The 19,175-nt window shown below is 56.6% G+C and overlaps 33 non-coding genes and 2 pseudogenes across 33 annotated transcripts; all 35 read left to right on the forward strand.

Annotated features, from left to right (window-relative positions):
• Positions 1–70: 70 nt before the first annotated feature.
• LOC145338431 (U2 spliceosomal RNA) lies at positions 71–262 on the forward strand. The gene has a single exon (XR_013885775.1). It is a non-coding gene; the product is annotated as a U2 spliceosomal RNA (small nuclear RNA).
• Positions 263–477: 215 nt separating this feature from the next.
• Positions 478–669, forward strand: LOC145338306 (U2 spliceosomal RNA). The gene has a single exon (XR_013885654.1). It is a non-coding gene; the product is annotated as a U2 spliceosomal RNA (small nuclear RNA).
• Positions 670–884: 215 nt separating this feature from the next.
• LOC145338432 (U2 spliceosomal RNA) lies at positions 885–1,076 on the forward strand. Its single transcript, XR_013885776.1, has one exon. It is a non-coding gene; the product is annotated as a U2 spliceosomal RNA (small nuclear RNA).
• A 215-nt stretch (positions 1,077–1,291) lies between these two features.
• On the forward strand, positions 1,292–1,483 carry LOC145338433 (U2 spliceosomal RNA). The gene has a single exon (XR_013885777.1). It is a non-coding gene; the product is annotated as a U2 spliceosomal RNA (small nuclear RNA).
• Positions 1,484–1,698: 215 nt separating this feature from the next.
• LOC145338308 (U2 spliceosomal RNA) lies at positions 1,699–1,890 on the forward strand. The gene has a single exon (XR_013885655.1). It is a non-coding gene; the product is annotated as a U2 spliceosomal RNA (small nuclear RNA).
• Positions 1,891–2,105: 215 nt separating this feature from the next.
• On the forward strand, positions 2,106–2,297 carry LOC145338375 (U2 spliceosomal RNA). Its single transcript, XR_013885721.1, has one exon. It is a non-coding gene; the product is annotated as a U2 spliceosomal RNA (small nuclear RNA).
• A 215-nt stretch (positions 2,298–2,512) lies between these two features.
• Positions 2,513–2,704, forward strand: LOC145338434 (U2 spliceosomal RNA). The gene has a single exon (XR_013885778.1). It is a non-coding gene; the product is annotated as a U2 spliceosomal RNA (small nuclear RNA).
• Positions 2,705–2,919: 215 nt separating this feature from the next.
• Positions 2,920–3,111, forward strand: LOC145338309 (U2 spliceosomal RNA). Its single transcript, XR_013885656.1, has one exon. It is a non-coding gene; the product is annotated as a U2 spliceosomal RNA (small nuclear RNA).
• Positions 3,112–3,326: 215 nt separating this feature from the next.
• On the forward strand, positions 3,327–3,518 carry LOC145338435 (U2 spliceosomal RNA). Its single transcript, XR_013885779.1, has one exon. It is a non-coding gene; the product is annotated as a U2 spliceosomal RNA (small nuclear RNA).
• A 215-nt stretch (positions 3,519–3,733) lies between these two features.
• On the forward strand, positions 3,734–3,925 carry LOC145338437 (U2 spliceosomal RNA). The gene has a single exon (XR_013885781.1). It is a non-coding gene; the product is annotated as a U2 spliceosomal RNA (small nuclear RNA).
• Positions 3,926–4,140: 215 nt separating this feature from the next.
• LOC145338380 (U2 spliceosomal RNA) lies at positions 4,141–4,332 on the forward strand. The gene has a single exon (XR_013885726.1). It is a non-coding gene; the product is annotated as a U2 spliceosomal RNA (small nuclear RNA).
• A 215-nt stretch (positions 4,333–4,547) lies between these two features.
• Positions 4,548–4,739, forward strand: LOC145338438 (U2 spliceosomal RNA). The gene has a single exon (XR_013885782.1). It is a non-coding gene; the product is annotated as a U2 spliceosomal RNA (small nuclear RNA).
• A 215-nt stretch (positions 4,740–4,954) lies between these two features.
• On the forward strand, positions 4,955–5,146 carry LOC145338310 (U2 spliceosomal RNA). Its single transcript, XR_013885657.1, has one exon. It is a non-coding gene; the product is annotated as a U2 spliceosomal RNA (small nuclear RNA).
• A 215-nt stretch (positions 5,147–5,361) lies between these two features.
• LOC145338364 (U2 spliceosomal RNA) lies at positions 5,362–5,553 on the forward strand. Its single transcript, XR_013885710.1, has one exon. It is a non-coding gene; the product is annotated as a U2 spliceosomal RNA (small nuclear RNA).
• Positions 5,554–5,784: 231 nt separating this feature from the next.
• Positions 5,785–5,976, forward strand: LOC145338311 (U2 spliceosomal RNA). The gene has a single exon (XR_013885658.1). It is a non-coding gene; the product is annotated as a U2 spliceosomal RNA (small nuclear RNA).
• Positions 5,977–6,191: 215 nt separating this feature from the next.
• On the forward strand, positions 6,192–6,348 carry LOC145338567 (U2 spliceosomal RNA; annotated as a pseudogene).
• Positions 6,349–11,125: 4,777 nt separating this feature from the next.
• On the forward strand, positions 11,126–11,298 carry LOC145338526 (U2 spliceosomal RNA; annotated as a pseudogene).
• A 215-nt stretch (positions 11,299–11,513) lies between these two features.
• On the forward strand, positions 11,514–11,705 carry LOC145338439 (U2 spliceosomal RNA). The gene has a single exon (XR_013885783.1). It is a non-coding gene; the product is annotated as a U2 spliceosomal RNA (small nuclear RNA).
• Positions 11,706–11,920: 215 nt separating this feature from the next.
• On the forward strand, positions 11,921–12,112 carry LOC145338312 (U2 spliceosomal RNA). Its single transcript, XR_013885659.1, has one exon. It is a non-coding gene; the product is annotated as a U2 spliceosomal RNA (small nuclear RNA).
• Positions 12,113–12,327: 215 nt separating this feature from the next.
• Positions 12,328–12,519, forward strand: LOC145338313 (U2 spliceosomal RNA). The gene has a single exon (XR_013885660.1). It is a non-coding gene; the product is annotated as a U2 spliceosomal RNA (small nuclear RNA).
• Positions 12,520–12,734: 215 nt separating this feature from the next.
• Positions 12,735–12,926, forward strand: LOC145338440 (U2 spliceosomal RNA). Its single transcript, XR_013885784.1, has one exon. It is a non-coding gene; the product is annotated as a U2 spliceosomal RNA (small nuclear RNA).
• A 215-nt stretch (positions 12,927–13,141) lies between these two features.
• On the forward strand, positions 13,142–13,333 carry LOC145338314 (U2 spliceosomal RNA). The gene has a single exon (XR_013885661.1). It is a non-coding gene; the product is annotated as a U2 spliceosomal RNA (small nuclear RNA).
• A 215-nt stretch (positions 13,334–13,548) lies between these two features.
• Positions 13,549–13,740, forward strand: LOC145338315 (U2 spliceosomal RNA). Its single transcript, XR_013885662.1, has one exon. It is a non-coding gene; the product is annotated as a U2 spliceosomal RNA (small nuclear RNA).
• Positions 13,741–13,971: 231 nt separating this feature from the next.
• On the forward strand, positions 13,972–14,163 carry LOC145338317 (U2 spliceosomal RNA). Its single transcript, XR_013885664.1, has one exon. It is a non-coding gene; the product is annotated as a U2 spliceosomal RNA (small nuclear RNA).
• A 231-nt stretch (positions 14,164–14,394) lies between these two features.
• LOC145338318 (U2 spliceosomal RNA) lies at positions 14,395–14,586 on the forward strand. The gene has a single exon (XR_013885665.1). It is a non-coding gene; the product is annotated as a U2 spliceosomal RNA (small nuclear RNA).
• Positions 14,587–14,801: 215 nt separating this feature from the next.
• Positions 14,802–14,993, forward strand: LOC145338441 (U2 spliceosomal RNA). The gene has a single exon (XR_013885785.1). It is a non-coding gene; the product is annotated as a U2 spliceosomal RNA (small nuclear RNA).
• A 215-nt stretch (positions 14,994–15,208) lies between these two features.
• Positions 15,209–15,400, forward strand: LOC145338135 (U2 spliceosomal RNA). The gene has a single exon (XR_013885485.1). It is a non-coding gene; the product is annotated as a U2 spliceosomal RNA (small nuclear RNA).
• Positions 15,401–15,615: 215 nt separating this feature from the next.
• On the forward strand, positions 15,616–15,807 carry LOC145338319 (U2 spliceosomal RNA). Its single transcript, XR_013885666.1, has one exon. It is a non-coding gene; the product is annotated as a U2 spliceosomal RNA (small nuclear RNA).
• Positions 15,808–16,406: 599 nt separating this feature from the next.
• LOC145338320 (U2 spliceosomal RNA) lies at positions 16,407–16,598 on the forward strand. Its single transcript, XR_013885667.1, has one exon. It is a non-coding gene; the product is annotated as a U2 spliceosomal RNA (small nuclear RNA).
• A 215-nt stretch (positions 16,599–16,813) lies between these two features.
• LOC145338321 (U2 spliceosomal RNA) lies at positions 16,814–17,005 on the forward strand. Its single transcript, XR_013885668.1, has one exon. It is a non-coding gene; the product is annotated as a U2 spliceosomal RNA (small nuclear RNA).
• A 215-nt stretch (positions 17,006–17,220) lies between these two features.
• Positions 17,221–17,412, forward strand: LOC145338443 (U2 spliceosomal RNA). Its single transcript, XR_013885787.1, has one exon. It is a non-coding gene; the product is annotated as a U2 spliceosomal RNA (small nuclear RNA).
• A 215-nt stretch (positions 17,413–17,627) lies between these two features.
• LOC145338444 (U2 spliceosomal RNA) lies at positions 17,628–17,819 on the forward strand. The gene has a single exon (XR_013885788.1). It is a non-coding gene; the product is annotated as a U2 spliceosomal RNA (small nuclear RNA).
• A 215-nt stretch (positions 17,820–18,034) lies between these two features.
• LOC145338445 (U2 spliceosomal RNA) lies at positions 18,035–18,226 on the forward strand. The gene has a single exon (XR_013885789.1). It is a non-coding gene; the product is annotated as a U2 spliceosomal RNA (small nuclear RNA).
• A 215-nt stretch (positions 18,227–18,441) lies between these two features.
• On the forward strand, positions 18,442–18,633 carry LOC145338379 (U2 spliceosomal RNA). Its single transcript, XR_013885725.1, has one exon. It is a non-coding gene; the product is annotated as a U2 spliceosomal RNA (small nuclear RNA).
• Positions 18,634–18,848: 215 nt separating this feature from the next.
• Positions 18,849–19,040, forward strand: LOC145338446 (U2 spliceosomal RNA). Its single transcript, XR_013885790.1, has one exon. It is a non-coding gene; the product is annotated as a U2 spliceosomal RNA (small nuclear RNA).
• The last annotated feature ends 135 nt before the right edge of the window (positions 19,041–19,175 follow it).

The raw sequence follows: 19,175 nt of genomic DNA on the forward strand, positions 1-19,175 counted from the left end.
TGGCCAGCAAGCGGCGCGTGAAAGCCAGTGGCTGAGGAAGGGAGGGGGGCCAGCGGGGAATTGACGGGCTATCGCTTCTCGGCCTTTTGGCTAAGATCAAGTGTAGTGTCTGTTCTTATCAGTTTAATATCTGATAGTTCCCCGATCTGGGGACCAAATATTAACCTGATTTTTGGAACAGGGCGCTGGGGAAAGGGGCTGGCTCCTACCACGCCACGCATCGACCTGGTCTTGCACTCTCTCCAGGAACGGTGCACTGACTCACAAGAGCATCAAAAACAGAACATGTGGCAGCACCTGCCTACTGGCACCGCAGGTGTCGACGGCAGAGTAAAGGACGCACACGCTGAGCCCCCTGCTGCGCTGCGACGCTACTGCAGCACTCAGGCAGGCTGACGGTTTTTCTGTGGCCAGCAAGCGGCGCGTGAAAGCCAGTGGCTGAGGAAGGGAGGGGGGCCAGCGGGGAATTGACGGGCTATCGCTTCTCGGCCTTTTGGCTAAGATCAAGTGTAGTATCTGTTCTTATCAGTTTAATATCTGATAGTTCCCCGATCTGGGGACCAAATATTAACCTGATTTTTGGAACAGGGCGCTGGGGAAAGGGGCTGGCTCCTACCACGCCACGCATCGACCTGGTCTTGCACTCTCTCCAGGAACGGTGCACTGACTCACAAGAGCATCAAAAACAGAACATGTGGCAGCACCTGCCTACTGGCACCGCAGGTGTCGACGGCAGAGTAAAGGACGCACACGCTGAGCCCCCTGCTGCGCTGCGACGCTACTGCAGCACTCAGGCAGGCTGACGGTTTTTCTGTGGCCAGCAAGCGGCGCGTGAAAGCCAGTGGCTGAGGAAGGGAGGGGGGCCAGCGGGGAATTGACGGGCTATCGCTTCTCGGCCTTTTGGCTAAGATCAAGTGTAGTGTCTGTTCTTATCAGTTTAATATCTGATAGTTCCCCGATCTGGGGACCAAATATTAACCTGATTTTTGGAACAGGGCGCTGGGGAAAGGGGCTGGCTCCTACCACGCCACGCATCGACCTGGTCTTGCACTCTCTCCAGGAACGGTGCACTGACTCACAAGAGCATCAAAAACAGAACATGTGGCAGCACCTGCCTACTGGCACCGCAGGTGTCGACGGCAGAGTAAAGGACGCACACGCTGAGCCCCCTGCTGCGCTGCGACGCTACTGCAGCACTCAGGCAGGCTGACGGTTTTTCTGTGGCCAGCAAGCGGCGCGTGAAAGCCAGTGGCTGAGGAAGGGAGGGGGGCCAGCGGGGAATTGACGGGCTATCGCTTCTCGGCCTTTTGGCTAAGATCAAGTGTAGTGTCTGTTCTTATCAGTTTAATATCTGATAGTTCCCCGATCTGGGGACCAAATATTAACCTGATTTTTGGAACAGGGCGCTGGGGAAAGGGGCTGGCTCCTACCACGCCACGCATCGACCTGGTCTTGCACTCTCTCCAGGAACGGTGCACTGACTCACAAGAGCATCAAAAACAGAACATGTGGCAGCACCTGCCTACTGGCACCGCAGGTGTCGACGGCAGAGTAAAGGACGCACACGCTGAGCCCCCTGCTGCGCTGCGACGCTACTGCAGCACTCAGGCAGGCTGACGGTTTTTCTGTGGCCAGCAAGCGGCGCGTGAAAGCCAGTGGCTGAGGAAGGGAGGGGGGCCAGCGGGGAATTGACGGGCTATCGCTTCTCGGCCTTTTGGCTAAGATCAAGTGTAGTATCTGTTCTTATCAGTTTAATATCTGATAGTTCCCCGATCTGGGGACCAAATATTAACCTGATTTTTGGAACAGGGCGCTGGGGAAAGGGGCTGGCTCCTACCACGCCACGCATCGACCTGGTCTTGCACTCTCTCCAGGAACGGTGCACTGACTCACAAGAGCATCAAAAACAGAACATGTGGCAGCACCTGCCTACTGGCACCGCAGGTGTCGACGGCAGAGTAAAGGACGCACACGCTGAGCCCCCTGCTGCGCTGCGACGCTACTGCAGCACTCAGGCAGGCTGACGGTTTTTCTGTGGCCAGCAAGCGGCGCGTGAAAGCCAGTGGCTGAGGAAGGGAGGGGGGCCAGCGGGGAATTGACGGGCTATCGCTTCTCGGCCTTTTGGCTAAGATCAAGTGTAGTATCTGTTCTTATCAGTTTAATATCTGATAGTTCCCCGATCTGGGGACCAAATATTAACCTGATTTTTGGAACAGGGCGCTGGGGAAAGGGGCTGGCTCCTACCACGCCACGCATCGACCTGGTCTTGTACTCTCTCCAGGAACGGTGCACTGACTCACAAGAGCATCAAAAACAGAACATGTGGCAGCACCTGCCTACTGGCACCGCAGGTGTCGACGGCAGAGTAAAGGACGCACACGCTGAGCCCCCTGCTGCGCTGCGACGCTACTGCAGCACTCAGGCAGGCTGACGGTTTTTCTGTGGCCAGCAAGCGGCGCGTGAAAGCCAGTGGCTGAGGAAGGGAGGGGGGCCAGCGGGGAATTGACGGGCTATCGCTTCTCGGCCTTTTGGCTAAGATCAAGTGTAGTGTCTGTTCTTATCAGTTTAATATCTGATAGTTCCCCGATCTGGGGACCAAATATTAACCTGATTTTTGGAACAGGGCGCTGGGGAAAGGGGCTGGCTCCTACCACGCCACGCATCGACCTGGTCTTGCACTCTCTCCAGGAACGGTGCACTGACTCACAAGAGCATCAAAAACAGAACATGTGGCAGCACCTGCCTACTGGCACCGCAGGTGTCGACGGCAGAGTAAAGGACGCACACGCTGAGCCCCCTGCTGCGCTGCGACGCTACTGCAGCACTCAGGCAGGCTGACGGTTTTTCTGTGGCCAGCAAGCGGCGCGTGAAAGCCAGTGGCTGAGGAAGGGAGGGGGGCCAGCGGGGAATTGACGGGCTATCGCTTCTCGGCCTTTTGGCTAAGATCAAGTGTAGTATCTGTTCTTATCAGTTTAATATCTGATAGTTCCCCGATCTGGGGACCAAATATTAACCTGATTTTTGGAACAGGGCGCTGGGGAAAGGGGCTGGCTCCTACCACGCCACGCATCGACCTGGTCTTGCACTCTCTCCAGGAACGGTGCACTGACTCACAAGAGCATCAAAAACAGAACATGTGGCAGCACCTGCCTACTGGCACCGCAGGTGTCGACGGCAGAGTAAAGGACGCACACGCTGAGCCCCCTGCTGCGCTGCGACGCTACTGCAGCACTCAGGCAGGCTGACGGTTTTTCTGTGGCCAGCAAGCGGCGCGTGAAAGCCAGTGGCTGAGGAAGGGAGGGGGGCCAGCGGGGAATTGACGGGCTATCGCTTCTCGGCCTTTTGGCTAAGATCAAGTGTAGTGTCTGTTCTTATCAGTTTAATATCTGATAGTTCCCCGATCTGGGGACCAAATATTAACCTGATTTTTGGAACAGGGCGCTGGGGAAAGGGGCTGGCTCCTACCACGCCACGCATCGACCTGGTCTTGCACTCTCTCCAGGAACGGTGCACTGACTCACAAGAGCATCAAAAACAGAACATGTGGCAGCACCTGCCTACTGGCACCGCAGGTGTCGACGGCAGAGTAAAGGACGCACACGCTGAGCCCCCTGCTGCGCTGCGACGCTACTGCAGCACTCAGGCAGGCTGACGGTTTTTCTGTGGCCAGCAAGCGGCGCGTGAAAGCCAGTGGCTGAGGAAGGGAGGGGGGCCAGCGGGGAATTGACGGGCTATCGCTTCTCGGCCTTTTGGCTAAGATCAAGTGTAGTGTCTGTTCTTATCAGTTTAATATCTGATAGTTCCCCGATCTGGGGACCAAATATTAACCTGATTTTTGGAACAGGGCGCTGGGGAAAGGGGCTGGCTCCTACCACGCCACGCATCGACCTGGTCTTGCACTCTCTCCAGGAACGGTGCACTGACTCACAAGAGCATCAAAAACAGAACATGTGGCAGCACCTGCCTACTGGCACCGCAGGTGTCGACGGCAGAGTAAAGGACGCACACGCTGAGCCCCCTGCTGCGCTGCGACGCTACTGCAGCACTCAGGCAGGCTGACGGTTTTTCTGTGGCCAGCAAGCGGCGCGTGAAAGCCAGTGGCTGAGGAAGGGAGTGGGGCCAGCGGGGAATTGACGGGCTATCGCTTCTCGGCCTTTTGGCTAAGATCAAGTGTAGTGTCTGTTCTTATCAGTTTAATATCTGATAGTTCCCCGATCTGGGGACCAAATATTAACCTGATTTTTGGAACAGGGCGCTGGGGAAAGGGGCTCGCTCCTACCACGCCACGCATCGACCTGGTCTTGCACTCTCTCCAGGAACGGTGCAATGACTCACAAGAGCATCAAAAACAGAACATGTGGCAGCACCTGCCTACTGGCACCGCAGGTGTCGACGGCAGAGTAAAGGACGCACACGCTGAGCCCCCTGCTGCGCTGCGACGGTACTGCAGCACTCAGGCAGGCTGACGGTTTTTCTGTGGCCAGCAAGCGGCGCGTGAAAGCCAGTGGCTGAGGAAGGGAGGGGGGCCAGCGGGGAATTGACGGGCTATCGCTTCTCGGCCTTTTGGCTAAGATCAAGTGTAGTGTCTGTTCTTATCAGTTTAATATCTGATAGTTCCCCGATCTGGGGACCAAATATTAACCTGATTTTTGGAACAGGGCGCTGGGGAAAGGGGCTGGCTCCTACCACGCCACGCATCGACCTGGTCTTGCACTCTCTCCAGGAACGGTGCACTGACTCACAAGAGCATCAAAAACAGAACATGTGGCAGCACCTGCCTACTGGCACCGCAGGTGTCGACGGCAGAGTAAAGGACGCACACGCTGAGCCCCCTGCTGCGCTGCGACGCTACTGCAGCACTCAGGCAGGCTGACGGTTTTTCTGTGGCCAGCAAGCGGCGCGTGAAAGCCAGTGGCTGAGGAAGGGAGGGGGGCCAGCGGGGAATTGACGGGCTATCGCTTCTCGGCCTTTTGGCTAAGATCAAGTGTAGTATCTGTTCTTATCAGTTTAATATCTGATAGTTCCCCGATCTGGGGACCAAATATTAACCTGATTTTTGGAACAGGGCGCTGGGGAAAGGGGCTGGCTCCTACCACGCCACGCATCGACCTGGTCTTGCACTCTCTCCAGGAACGGTGCACTGACTCACAAGAGCATCAAAAACAGAACATGTGGCAGCACCTGCCTACTGGCACCGCAGGTGTCGACGGCAGAGTAAAGGACGCACACGCTGAGCCCCCTGCTGCGCTGCGACGCTACTGCAGCACTCAGGCAGGCTGACGGTTTTTCTGTGGCCAGCAAGCGGCGCGTGAAAGCCAGTGGCTGAGGAAGGGAGGGGGGCCAGCGGGGAATTGACGGGCTATCGCTTCTCGGCCTTTTGGCTAAGATCAAGTGTAGTATCTGTTCTTATCAGTTTAATATCTGATAGTTCCCCGATCTGGGGACCAAATATTAACCTGATTTTTGGAACAGGGCGCTGGGGAAAGGGGCTGGCTCCTACGACGCCACGCATCGACCTGGTCTTGCACTCTCTCCAGGAACGGTGCACTGACTCACAAGAGCATCAAAAACAGAACATGTGGCGGGGCGCCCCCTGCTGCCCTGCGACGCCAACACGTCACTCAGCCTCGACATGTGGCAGGGCACTCGCAAGCTCCGCCCCCTGCTGCGCTGCGACGCTCCTGCAGCACTCAGGCAGGCTGACGGTTTTTCTGTGGCCAGCAAGCGGCGCGTGAAAGCCAGTGGCTGAGGAAGGGAGGGGGGCCAGCGGGGAATTGACGGGCTATCGCTTCTCGGCCTTTTGGCTAAGATCAAGTGTAGTATCTGTTCTTATCAGTTTAATATCTGATAGTTCCCCGATCTGGGGACCAAATATTAACCTGATTTTTGGAACAGGGCGCTGGGGAAAGGGGCTGGCTCCTACCACGCCACGCATCGACCTGGTCTTGCACTCTCTCCAGGAACGGTGCACTGACTCACAAGAGCATCAAAAACAGAACATGTGGCAGCACCTGCCTACTGGCACCGCAGGTGTCGACGGCAGAGTAAAGGACGCACACGCTGAGCCCCCTGCTGCGCTGCGACGCTACTGCAGCACTCAGGCAGGCTGACGGTTTTTCTGTGGCCAGCAAGCGGCGCGTGAAAGCCAGTGGCTGAGGAAGGGAGGGGGGCCAGCGGGGAATTGACGGGCTATCGCTTCTCGGCCTTTTGGCTAAGATCAAGTGTAGTGTCTGTTCTTATCAGCTGAATACAGCAACCAGCCCTACGTGGACGTCAGCTTCAGGAGCCTGTCAGGATGCCTCAAGTTCCTGAAAGCCCTCAAGGAGAAAGGCAAAGAGGGGCCCCTCTCCATCCTGACGGCGGAGCCCCTGTTCACCGTGCCGTCCCAGAGGAACCGGGTTATCACGTTCCAAATGTATAACCCCTACGTCCCTGCGGCTGATGTGCTGACGTTCCTCTCCAGGTACGTGGAGGTGAAGGGTGAGAGCGCGGATGTGATGGACAAGTACGGAATCTGGACCTGTAAGAGACAGGTGAGAGTAACTCTCAGGACTGACCCCAACGGAGACCTCCTGCACCCGCCCTCCAATTTTGCCATCGGGGGGAATCGAGGCTTCCTGTACTACGCGGGACAGCCTCGAGTGTGCCGAATCTGCGGCAAAACCGGCCATTTTGCCGCGAGCTGCAGCACCACCTTCTGCAGAAACTGCTTGAAGGAGGGGCACGCGACAAAGGACTGCAGCGACAGCAAATGTTGCAACCTGTGTGGGGAGGCTGGCCACGTCTACAGAGCCTGCCCCAAGCGAAAGGCCACTTACGCCCAGATCACCGGAGGCGGAGTGAAGAAGGCAAGCGTCCGTGCCACCTCAGAGGGACAGACGACCGGTCCAGAAGCAGGCCCGGAAAAGGCTTCGGAAGGACGAGCGGACCCCCCAGTGCAGCAGGAGGACGCATCGTCAGCACCACCAGCAGAGGGCGCCGAAGCCATGGAACAGGAGAGCTCGGAGCTCGAAAGCCCCTGGCTGAAAGTCAAATCCAGCAGAAAGGTACGGAAAAGGAAATCCGTGGCAGCGAGACCCCTCAACGGTGACGAGAGAAAAGCTGCCAGACGACGACAGAACCTCAAGAGGCTCTTTTCAAAAGCGACGAAGAATCCACAGGTGACGGGGAGGACCGAGGCCATCGCAGCAGCAGCAGACCATCCAGACGGCCACATGACTCCCACGATGTCACCCAGTCGCCGACGAGGATTTGAGGCAGGTTCGGACGGATATATCAGCCCTGCCGCCCTGCAGAACTTCGTCAGCACCACAGGAATGCGGAACCGGGTGCATGCTGACTGACGGACATGTAAGAACTGCCAAATCTTTTTGTACTTTAAAAATGTCTTTTAAGTTTGCCTCAGTAAATGTACGCAGTGTCAAAGATGGGTTGAGATGTGCGTCCACATTATCCTACCTGGCCAACGTCAAAGCCGACCTGCTGTTCCTGCAGGAGTGTGGGATCCCTCACCTCAGCAGCTACAGGCGCTGGTCGAGTGCGTGGTCCCACGGACCGTCCATCTGGTCAGGTGGGAACGACTGCCGTTCCTCGGGCCTCGGCATCCTGCTGCGGGGAGGTGGCTTCACCATCTCCGAAGTTAGGGAGGTGGTGGGGGGACGCCTTCTCGTAGCAGACGTCACGTACAAAAACTGCCCTCTCAGGCTGATTAATGTGTATGCCCCTGCCGCCAGAACCGAGCGGCTGGCGGTTTTTGAGCAGCTGCCACAGCTGCTCACCACCTCCAGGCCGGTCATTCTGGGTGGGGACTTCAATTGTATCCTAGACAAGGCCGACCGATCCAGCAGGGCTGAAAACAAACTGGACGCTACGTCCAGAGCCCTGCTGGAGACGGTCAAAGATGCCAAGCTGCTCGACGTCTTCAGCAACCCAGCAGACGGAGGGCAGCGCAGGTACACGTGGTCGCGGCCGGACGGGTCGGTTCGCTCCAGAATCGACTTTATGTTTGTGTCCCGCGCGCTCACGGTCAGGCCCACCGACGTCAGGCCGGTGTTCTTTTCTGACCACTGCCTCCTGCTGGCCGACTGTCAGCTGGAGGCAAACCAGAAAGTGGGCAGGGGGTTCTGGAAGCTGAATGTAGAACTGTTGACCCCAGAGAACCTCGAGGAACTCAAGAGGGATTACCACGGTTGGAGGACCGTCAAACCCTTCTTTGAGTCTCCATCGCTCTGGTGGGAAACCATCAAAGGCAACATCAAAAGGTTCTTCATTCGCAAAGGGGTTCAGAAGGCCAGGGAGAGACGGCGGGACATGTCCCGACTCCAGAAAAGCATGCAGGAACTGCTCCAACTGCAGTCGATGGGGGTCGATGTCAAGGAGGAGCTCCAGGAGGTGAAGAGCCAGCAAGCCTCGCTCTTTGCCTCGGAGGCCGCCAAGGTCATCTTCCGGTCCAGGGTCCGCTCCGTGGAGCAGGACGAAAAGTGCTCACGCTTCTTCTTCCAGAAGGTGCACAGAGAAACCTCTGTGATCAGCAGCCTGAAGGAAGAGGACGGCTCAGTGGGGTCATCGCAGTCTGACATTCTGAGGATCTGCAAATCCTTCTATGCCGGACTGTATGACCTGAAGCCGACAGACAGCACGGCCTCCCAGTCTTTCCTGTCGTCTATCACGCAGGTCTTAGACGACGGTGAGCGGGACAGCCTGGAGAGACCGGTATCTCTGGAAGAGCTGACCAAGGCCGTCGAGTCCTTGCAGAAGGGTAAAACTCCCGGAAGCGACGGCTTACCGGCGGAGTTTTACTCGGCGTTGTGGGACTTGACGGGCCCGGACCTCCTGGAAGTATACGAGAGTATGCTTCTGGAGGGCAGGATGTCAGAATCCATGAGGAAAGGCATCATTACCCTCATCTACAAGCAGAAGGGGGAGAGGGAAGAAATTCGGAATTGGCGACCCATTTCACTATTGAACGTGGATTACAAAATTCTGGCCAAGGTCATCGCCAACCGGGTCAAGTCTGCTCTGGGGTCAGTAATCCATCCTGATCAAACCTGTGCTGTACCCGGCAGGAAGATCTCTGATAGCCTGGCGCTACTCAGGGATACGATCGCCTACGTGCAGGACAGGCAGGTGGATACGTGCCTCATCAGCCTCGACCAGGAGAAGGCGTTTGACAGAATATCGCACAGCTACATGATGGATGTGCTCTCCAAAATGGGTTTTGGGGAGGGAATACGCAATTGGATCCGGCTGCTCTACACAGACATCAGTAGCGCAGTCTCAGTCAACGGGTGGGAAACAGATAGCTTCCAAATCAGGTCTGGAGTCAGACAGGGCTGCCCTCTCTCCTCCGTCCTTTTTGTGTGTTGCATTGAACCCTTTGCCCAGGCCCTCAGAAGCGACCCAGGCATCAAAGGGGTGACAATCCCAGGCAGCGGAGGCACGCAGGTCAAAGCCTCCCTGTACATGGATGACGTGGCTGTGTTCTGCTCGGACCCCTCGTCTGTTCGCAGGCTCCTCCAGGTCTGCGAGCAGTTCGAGCTGGCCTCGGGAGCCAAAGTCAACCAGGGAAAGAGCGAGGCCATGTTCTTTGGGAACTGGGCCGACAAATCCTTTGTCCCCTTCACCGTCAGGGCAGAGTACCTGAAGGTGCTGGGGATATGGTTCGGAGCGGCAGGGGCATGCATCAAAAACTGGGAGGAGCGCATCGCGAAAGCCAGGCAGAAACTGGGCTTGTGGGAGAATCGCTCGCTCTCCATAACAGGGAAAAACCTGGTGATCCGGTGCGAGTTGCTGTCCGTGTTGTTGTACGTGGCGCAGGTGTGGCCTATCCCCAAATCCTGCGCTGCAGCAGTGACTCAGGCCATCTTCAAATTTATCTGGAGATCAAAGATGGATCGCGTCCGGAGGGAGGCGATGCACAAATCTCCAGAGAACGGAGGGAAAGACATTCCCAACGCCGCCCTCATCCTGATGGCCACCTTTGTGTGCGGCTGCATCAAGCTGTGCGTAGATCCTCGGTACACCAACAGCAAGTGCCACTACTTTTTGAGGTTCTACCTGTCCCGAGTGTTGCGAAGGATGGGTCTGGCCACACTGCCGCGGAACGCTCCGAGTAGTTGGACCGTCCCGCAGCACCTGTCCTTCGTGGAGAAATTTTTCCGCAAACACACCTTTGACCACAAGGCGATTAAGCAGTGGTCAGCGCGTAACGTCCTTGGGGCCCTGAGAGAAAAGGAGACGGCGGATCCTGTCGGATGGTTCCCTGAGCAGACTGTCAGTGTCATCTGGCAGAACGCCTCATCACCAGAACTGACAAACAAGCACCAAGATCTGGCTTGGCTGGTGGTGAGAAGGGCACTCCCCGTCAGATCCTTTATGCACGCTCGAGGTCTCAACATCACCGCACGCTGCCCTCGAAGCGGCTGCGGGGCTGACGAGACGGTCGCACACCTCCTTTGGGAATGTGCCTCTGCAAAGAAGGTCTGGAGCGAGATGCAGTGGTATTTGTCGCGGTTCGTCCCGAGCAGCTCGGTGACGCAGGACTCTGTGCTCTACGGGCTGTTTCCGGGAACGCACACCGAGACAAATATCAACTGCTGCTGGAAGGTCATCAACTCGGTGAAGGACGCACTTTGGTCCGCCCGAAACTTGCTGATCTTCCAGCTGAAAGAATTGTCCTCGACCGAGTGTTGCAGACTGGCACATTCCAAGGTCCAGGACTACGTGCTGAGGGACGGGCTGAAGCTTGGGGCAGCCGCCGCAAAGGCACAATGGGGAAAGGCCACGCTGTAAGGCCTTTTAACGGAGGCAGACCGAGGGCCCAGGAACTGCAGAATACCCTCGACCTGCGTAACTGTGTGCCAATCTGAGCACTAACGGCACACAGAAATTTTTTGAGCCGTGTATATAGTTTTTTAAGTATTGAAATGTAATCATTGTAATTAGTACAAATATGTAAATATGGAGACATGGACATAGTTTTTTTTTAAGTACTGAAATGTTAAGTACTGAAATGTAGTCACTGTAGTTTTGGACAGATCTGCAAAAATGTTTTCATTCCGCATTGTTTTGCTACTCGAAGCCCTGTACATTGTAATAGTTTACTTGAGATTTTTATGAATAAAGTATATTTTTGAAAAAAAAAGTCTGTTCTTATCAGTTTAATATCTGATAGTTCCCCGATCTGGGGACCAAATATTAACCTGATTTTTGGAACAGGGCGCTGGGGAAAGGGGCTGGCTCCTACCACGCCACGCATCGACCTGGTCTTGCACTCTCTCCAGGAACGGTGCACTGACTCACAAGAGCATCAAAAACAGAACATGTGGCAGCACCTGCCTACTGGCACCGCAGGTGTCGACGGCAGAGTAAAGGACGCACACGCTGAGCCCCCTGCTGCGCTGCGACGCTACTGCAGCACTCAGGCAGGCTGACGGTTTTTCTGTGGCCAGCAAGCGGCGCGTGAAAGCCAGTGGCTGAGGAAGGGAGGGGGGCCAGCGGGGAATTGACGGGCTATCGCTTCTCGGCCTTTTGGCTAAGATCAAGTGTAGTGTCTGTTCTTATCAGTTTAATATCTGATAGTTCCCCGATCTGGGGACCAAATATTAACCTGATTTTTGGAACAGGGCGCTGGGGAAAGGGGCTGGCTCCTACCACGCCACGCATCGACCTGGTCTTGCACTCTCTCCAGGAACGGTGCACTGACTCACAAGAGCATCAAAAACAGAACATGTGGCAGCACCTGCCTACTGGCACCGCAGGTGTCGACGGCAGAGTAAAGGACGCACACGCTGAGCCCCCTGCTGCGCTGCGACGCTACTGCAGCACTCAGGCAGGCTGACGGTTTTTCTGTGGCCAGCAAGCGGCGCGTGAAAGCCAGTGGCTGAGGAAGGGAGGGGGGCCAGCGGGGAATTGACGGGCTATCGCTTCTCGGCCTTTTGGCTAAGATCAAGTGTAGTATCTGTTCTTATCAGTTTAATATCTGATAGTTCCCCGATCTGGGGACCAAATATTAACCTGATTTTTGGAACAGGGCGCTGGGGAAAGGGGCTGGCTCCTACCACGCCACGCATCGACCTGGTCTTGCACTCTCTCCAGGAACGGTGCACTGACTCACAAGAGCATCAAAAACAGAACATGTGGCAGCACCTGCCTACTGGCACCGCAGGTGTCGACGGCAGAGTAAAGGACGCACACGCTGAGCCCCCTGCTGCGCTGCGACGCTACTGCAGCACTCAGGCAGGCTGACGGTTTTTCTGTGGCCAGCAAGCGGCGCGTGAAAGCCAGTGGCTGAGGAAGGGAGGGGGGCCAGCGGGGAATTGACGGGCTATCGCTTCTCGGCCTTTTGGCTAAGATCAAGTGTAGTATCTGTTCTTATCAGTTTAATATCTGATAGTTCCCCGATCTGGGGACCAAATATTAACCTGATTTTTGGAACAGGGCGCTGGGGAAAGGGGCTGGCTCCTACCACGCCACGCATCGACCTGGTCTTGCACTCTCTCCAGGAACGGTGCACTGACTCACAAGAGCATCAAAAACAGAACATGTGGCAGCACCTGCCTACTGGCACCGCAGGTGTCGACGGCAGAGTAAAGGACGCACACGCTGAGCCCCCTGCTGCGCTGCGACGCTACTGCAGCACTCAGGCAGGCTGACGGTTTTTCTGTGGCCAGCAAGCGGCGCGTGAAAGCCAGTGGCTGAGGAAGGGAGGGGGGCCAGCGGGGAATTGACGGGCTATCGCTTCTCGGCCTTTTGGCTAAGATCAAGTGTAGTGTCTGTTCTTATCAGTTTAATATCTGATAGTTCCCCGATCTGGGGACCAAATATTAACCTGATTTTTGGAACAGGGCGCTGGGGAAAGGGGCTGGCTCCTACCACGCCACGCATCGACCTGGTCTTGCACTCTCTCCAGGAACGGTGCACTGACTCACAAGAGCATCAAAAACAGAACATGTGGCAGCACCTGCCTACTGGCACCGCAGGTGTCGACGGCAGAGTAAAGGACGCACACGCTGAGCCCCCTGCTGCGCTGCGACGCTACTGCAGCACTCAGGCAGGCTGACGGTTTTTCTGTGGCCAGCAAGCGGCGCGTGAAAGCCAGTGGCTGAGGAAGGGAGGGGGGCCAGCGGGGAATTGACGGGCTATCGCTTCTCGGCCTTTTGGCTAAGATCAAGTGTAGTATCTGTTCTTATCAGTTTAATATCTGATAGTTCCCCGATCTGGGGACCAAATATTAACCTGATTTTTGGAACAGGGCGCTGGGGAAAGGGGCTGGCTCCTACCACGCCACGCATCGACCTGGTCTTGCACTCTCTCCAGGAACGGTGCACTGACTCACAAGAGCATCAAAAACAGAACATGTGGCAGCACCTGCCTACTGGCACCGCAGGTGTCGACGGCAGAGTAAAGGACGCACACGCTGAGCCCCCTGCTGCGCTGCGACGCTACTGCAGCACTCAGGCAGGCTGACGGTTTTTCTGTGGCCAGCAAGCGGCGCGTGAAAGCCAGTGGCTGAGGAAGGGAGGGGGGCCAGCGGGGAATTGACGGGCTATCGCTTCTCGGCCTTTTGGCTAAGATCAAGTGTAGTATCTGTTCTTATCAGTTTAATATCTGATAGTTCCCCGATCTGGGGACCAAATATTAACCTGATTTTTGGAACAGGGCGCTGGGGAAAGGGGCTGGCTCCTACCACGCCACGCATCGACCTGGTCTTGCACTCTCTCCAGGAACGGTGCACTGACTCACAAGAGCATCAAAAACAGAAGATGTGGCGGGGCGCCCCCTGCTGCCCTGCGACGCCAACACGTCACTCAGCCTCGACATGTGGCAGGGCACTCGCAAGCTCCGCCCCCTGCTGCGCTGCGACGCTACTGCAGCACTCAGGCAGGCTGACGGTTTTTCTGTGGCCAGCAAGCGGCGCGTGAAAGCCAGTGGCTGAGGAAGGGAGGGGGGCCAGCGGGGAATTGACGGGCTATCGCTTCTCGGCCTTTTGGCTAAGATCAAGTGTAGTATCTGTTCTTATCAGTTTAATATCTGATAGTTCCCCGATCTGGGGACCAAATATTAACCTGATTTTTGGAACAGGGCGCTGGGGAAAGGGGCTGGCTCCTACCACGCCACGCATCGACCTGGTCTTGCACTCTCTCCAGGAACGGTGCACTGACTCACAAGAGCATCAAAAACAGAACATGTGGCGGGGCGCCCCCTGCTGCCCTGCGACGCCAACACGTCACTCAGCCTCGACATGTGGCAGGGCACTCGCAAGCTCCGCCCCCTGCTGCGCTGCGACGCTACTGCAGCACTCAGGCAGGCTGACGGTTTTTCTGTGGCCAGCAAGCGGCGCGTGAAAGCCAGTGGCTGAGGAAGGGAGGGGGGCCAGCGGGGAATTGACGGGCTATCGCTTCTCGGCCTTTTGGCTAAGATCAAGTGTAGTATCTGTTCTTATCAGTTTAATATCTGATAGTTCCCCGATCTGGGGACCAAATATTAACCTGATTTTTGGAACAGGGCGCTGGGGAAAGGGGCTGGCTCCTACCACGCCACGCATCGACCTGGTCTTGCACTCTCTCCAGGAACGGTGCACTGACTCACAAGAGCATCAAAAACAGAACATGTGGCAGCACCTGCCTACTGGCACCGCAGGTGTCGACGGCAGAGTAAAGGACGCACACGCTGAGCCCCCTGCTGCGCTGCGACGCTACTGCAGCACTCAGGCAGGCTGACGGTTTTTCTGTGGCCAGCAAGCGGCGCGTGAAAGCCAGTGGCTGAGGAAGGGAGGGGGGCCAGCGGGGAATTGACGGGCTATCGCTTCTCGGCCTTTTGGCTAAGATCAAGTGTAGTGTCTGTTCTTATCAGTTTAATATCTGATAGTTCCCCGATCTGGGGACCAAATATTAACCTGATTTTTGGAACAGGGCGCTGGGGAAAGGGGCTGGCTCCTACCACGCCACGCATCGACCTGGTCTTGCACTCTCTCCAGGAACGGTGCACTGACTCACAAGAGCATCAAAAACAGAACATGTGGCAGCACCTGCCTACTGGCACCGCAGGTGTCGACGGCAGAGTAAAGGACGCACACGCTGAGCCCCCTGCTGCGCTGCGACGCTACTGCAGCACTCAGGCAGGCTGACGGTTTTTCTGTGGCCAGCAAGCGGCGCGTGAAAGCCAGTGGCTGAGGAAGGGAGGGGGGCCAGCTGGGAATTGACGGGCTATCGCTTCTCGGCCTTTTGGCTAAGATCAAGTGTAGTATCTGTTCTTATCAGTTTAATATCTGATAGTTCCCCGATCTGGGGACCAAATATTAACCTGATTTTTGGAACAGGGCGCTGGGGAAAGGGGCTCGCTCCTACCACGCCACGCATCGACCTGGTCTTGCACTCTCTCCAGGAACGGTGCACTGACTCACAAGAGCATCAAAAACAGAACATGTGGCAGCACCTGCCTACTGGCACCGCAGGTGTCGACGGCAGAGTAAAGGACGCACACGCTGAGCCCCCTGCTGCGCTGCGACGCTACTGCAGCACTCAGGCAGGCTGACGGTTTTTCTGTGGCCAGCAAGCGGCGCGTGAAAGCCAGTGGCTGAGGAAGGGAGGGGGGCCAGCGGGGAATTGACGGGCTATCGCTTCTCGGCCTTTTGGCTAAGATCAAGTGTAGTATCTGTTCTTATCAGTTTAATATCTGATAGTTCCCCGATCTGGGGACCAAATATTAACCTGATTTTTGGAACAGGGCGCTGGGGAAAGGGGCTGGCTCCTACCACGCCACGCATCGACCTGGTCTTGCACTCTCTCCAGGAACGGTGCACTGACTCACAAGAGCATCAAAAACAGAACATGTGGCGGGGCGCCCCCTGCTGCCCTGCGACGCCAACACGTCACTCAGCCTCGACATGTGGCAGGGCACTCGCAAGCTCCGCCCCCTGCTGTCCTGCGACGCCACTGCAGCGCTCGGGCCTCAGCGGCAATACGTCACTCAGCCTCGCCGTGCCTTGTGTCGTCTCGCACCTTGTTTTCCCACCAACGCTAGCCCGGAACACTACATTAGTGTTCCCCACCCTCCCTTCCTCCTCTCACCAATAAAAAAAAGAGAGAGGGGGAGATCCAGCCAGGTCGGTGCGCTGGGGAAAGGGGCTGGCTCCTACCACGCCACGCATCGACCTGGTCTTGCACTCTCTCCAGGAACGGTGCACTGACTCACAAGAGCATCAAAAACAGAACATGTGGCAGCACCTGCCTACTGGCACCGCAGGTGTCGACGGCAGAGTAAAGGACGCACACGCTGAGCCCCCTGCTGCGCTGCGACGCTACTGCAGCACTCAGGCAGGCTGACGGTTTTTCTGTGGCCAGCAAGCGGCGCGTGAAAGCCAGTGGCTGAGGAAGGGAGGGGGGCCAGCGGGGAATTGACGGGCTATCGCTTCTCGGCCTTTTGGCTAAGATCAAGTGTAGTATCTGTTCTTATCAGTTTAATATCTGATAGTTCCCCGATCTGGGGACCAAATATTAACCTGATTTTTGGAACAGGGCGCTGGGGAAAGGGGCTGGCTCCTACCACGCCACGCATCGACCTGGTCTTGCACTCTCTCCAGGAACGGTGCACTGACTCACAAGAGCATCAAAAACAGAACATGTGGCAGCACCTGCCTACTGGCACCGCAGGTGTCGACGGCAGAGTAAAGGACGCACACGCTGAGCCCCCTGCTGCGCTGCGACGCTACTGCAGCACTCAGGCAGGCTGACGGTTTTTCTGTGGCCAGCAAGCGGCGCGTGAAAGCCAGTGGCTGAGGAAGGGAGGGGGGCCAGCGGGGAATTGACGGGCTATCGCTTCTCGGCCTTTTGGCTAAGATCAAGTGTAGTATCTGTTCTTATCAGTTTAATATCTGATAGTTCCCCGATCTGGGGACCAAATATTAACCTGATTTTTGGAACAGGGCGCTGGGGAAAGGGGCTGGCTCCTACCACGCCACGCATCGACCTGGTCTTGCACTCTCTCCAGGAACGGTGCACTGACTCACAAGAGCATCAAAAACAGAACATGTGGCAGCACCTGCCTACTGGCACCGCAGGTGTCGACGGCAGAGTAAAGGACGCACACGCTGAGCCCCCTGCTGCGCTGCGACGCTACTGCAGCACTCAGGCAGGCTGACGGTTTTTCTGTGGCCAGCAAGCGGCGCGTGAAAGCCAGTGGCTGAGGAAGGGAGGGGGGCCAGCGGGGAATTGACGGGCTATCGCTTCTCGGCCTTTTGGCTAAGATCAAGTGTAGTGTCTGTTCTTATCAGTTTAATATCTGATAGTTCCCCGATCTGGGGACCAAATATTAACCTGATTTTTGGAACAGGGCGCTGGGGAAAGGGGCTGGCTCCTACCACGCCACGCATCGACCTGGTCTTGCACTCTCTCCAGGAACGGTGCACTGACTCACAAGAGCATCAAAAACAGAACATGTGGCAGCACCTGCCTACTGGCACCGCAGGTGTCGACGGCAGAGTAAAGGACGCACACGCTGAGCCCCCTGCTGCGCTGCGACGCTACTGCAGCACTCAGGCAGGCTGACGGTTTTTCTGTGGCCAGCAAGCGGCGCGTGAAAGCCAGTGGCTGAGGAAGGGAGGGGGGCCAGCGGGGAATTGACGGGCTATCGCTTCTCGGCCTTTTGGCTAAGATCAAGTGTAGTGTCTGTTCTTATCAGTTTAATATCTGATAGTTCCCCGATCTGGGGACCAAATATTAACCTGATTTTTGGAACAGGGCGCTGGGGAAAGGGGCTGGCTCCTACCACGCCACGCATCGACCTGGTCTTGCACTCTCTCCAGGAACGGTGCACTGACTCACAAGAGCATCAAAAACAGAACATGTGGCAGCACCTGCCTACTGGCACCGCAGGTGTCGACGGCAGAGTAAAGGACGCACACGCTGAGCCCCCTGCTGCGCTGCGACGCTACTGCAGCACTCAGGCAGGCTGACGGTTTTTCTGTGGCCAGCAAGCGGCGCGTGAAAGCCAGTGGCTGAGGAAGGGAGGGGGGCCAGCGGGGAATTGACGGGCTATCGCTTCTCGGCCTTTTGGCTAAGATCAAGTGTAGTGTCTGTTCTTATCAGTTTAATATCTGATAGTTCCCCGATCTGGGGACCAAATATTAACCTGATTTTTGGAACAGGGCGCTGGGGAAAGGGGCTGGCTCCTACCACGCCACGCATCGACCTGGTCTTGCACTCTCTCCAGGAACGGTGCACTGACTCACAAGAGCATCAAAAACAGAACATGTGGCAGCACCTGCCTACTGGCACCGCAGGTGTCGACGGCAGAGTAAAGGACGCACACGCTGAGCCCCCTGCTGCGCTGCGACGCTACTGCAGCACTCAGGCAGGCTGACGGTTTTTCTGTGGCCAGCAAGCGGCGCGTGAAAGCCAGTGGCTGAGGAAGGGAGTGGGGCCAGCGGGGAATTGACGGGCTATCGCTTCTCGGCCTTTTGGCTAAGATCAAGTGTAGTGTCTGTTCTTATCAGTTTAATATCTGATAGTTCCCCGATCTGGGGACCAAATATTAACCTGATTTTTGGAACAGGGCGCTGGGGAAAGGGGCTCGCTCCTACCACGCCACGCATCGACCTGGTCTTGCACTCTCTCCAGGAACGGTGCACTGACTCACAAGAGCATCAAAAACAGAACATGTGGCAGCACCTGCCTACTGGCACCGCAGGTGTCGACGGCAGAGTAAAGGACGCACACGCTGAGCCCCCTGCTGCGCTGCGACGGTACTGCAGCACTCAGGCAGGCTGACGGTTTTTCTGTGGCCAGCAAGCGGCGCGTGAAAGCCAGTGGCTGAGGAAGGGAGGGGGGCCAGCGGGGAATTGACGGGCTATCGCTTCTCGGCCTTTTGGCTAAGATCAAGTGTAGTGTCTGTTCTTATCAGTTTAATATCTGATAGTTCCCCGATCTGGGGACCAAATATTAACCTGATTTTTGGAACAGGGCGCTGGGGAAAGGGGCTGGCTCCTACCACGCCACGCATCGACCTGGTCTTGCACTCTCTCCAGGAACGGTGCACTGACTCACAAGAGCATCAAAAACAGAACATGTGGCAGCACCTGCCTACTGGCACCGCAGGTGTCGACGGCAGAGTAAAGGACGCACACGCTGAGCCCCCTGCTGCGCTGCGACGCTACTGCAGCACTCAGGCAGGCTGAC

Source organism: Carcharhinus amblyrhynchos, unplaced genomic scaffold, assembly GCF_965287045.1.
Source record: "Carcharhinus amblyrhynchos unplaced genomic scaffold, sCarAmb.v2.hapA scaffold_98, whole genome shotgun sequence".
Lineage (NCBI taxonomy): Eukaryota > Metazoa > Chordata > Chondrichthyes > Carcharhiniformes > Carcharhinidae > Carcharhinus > Carcharhinus amblyrhynchos.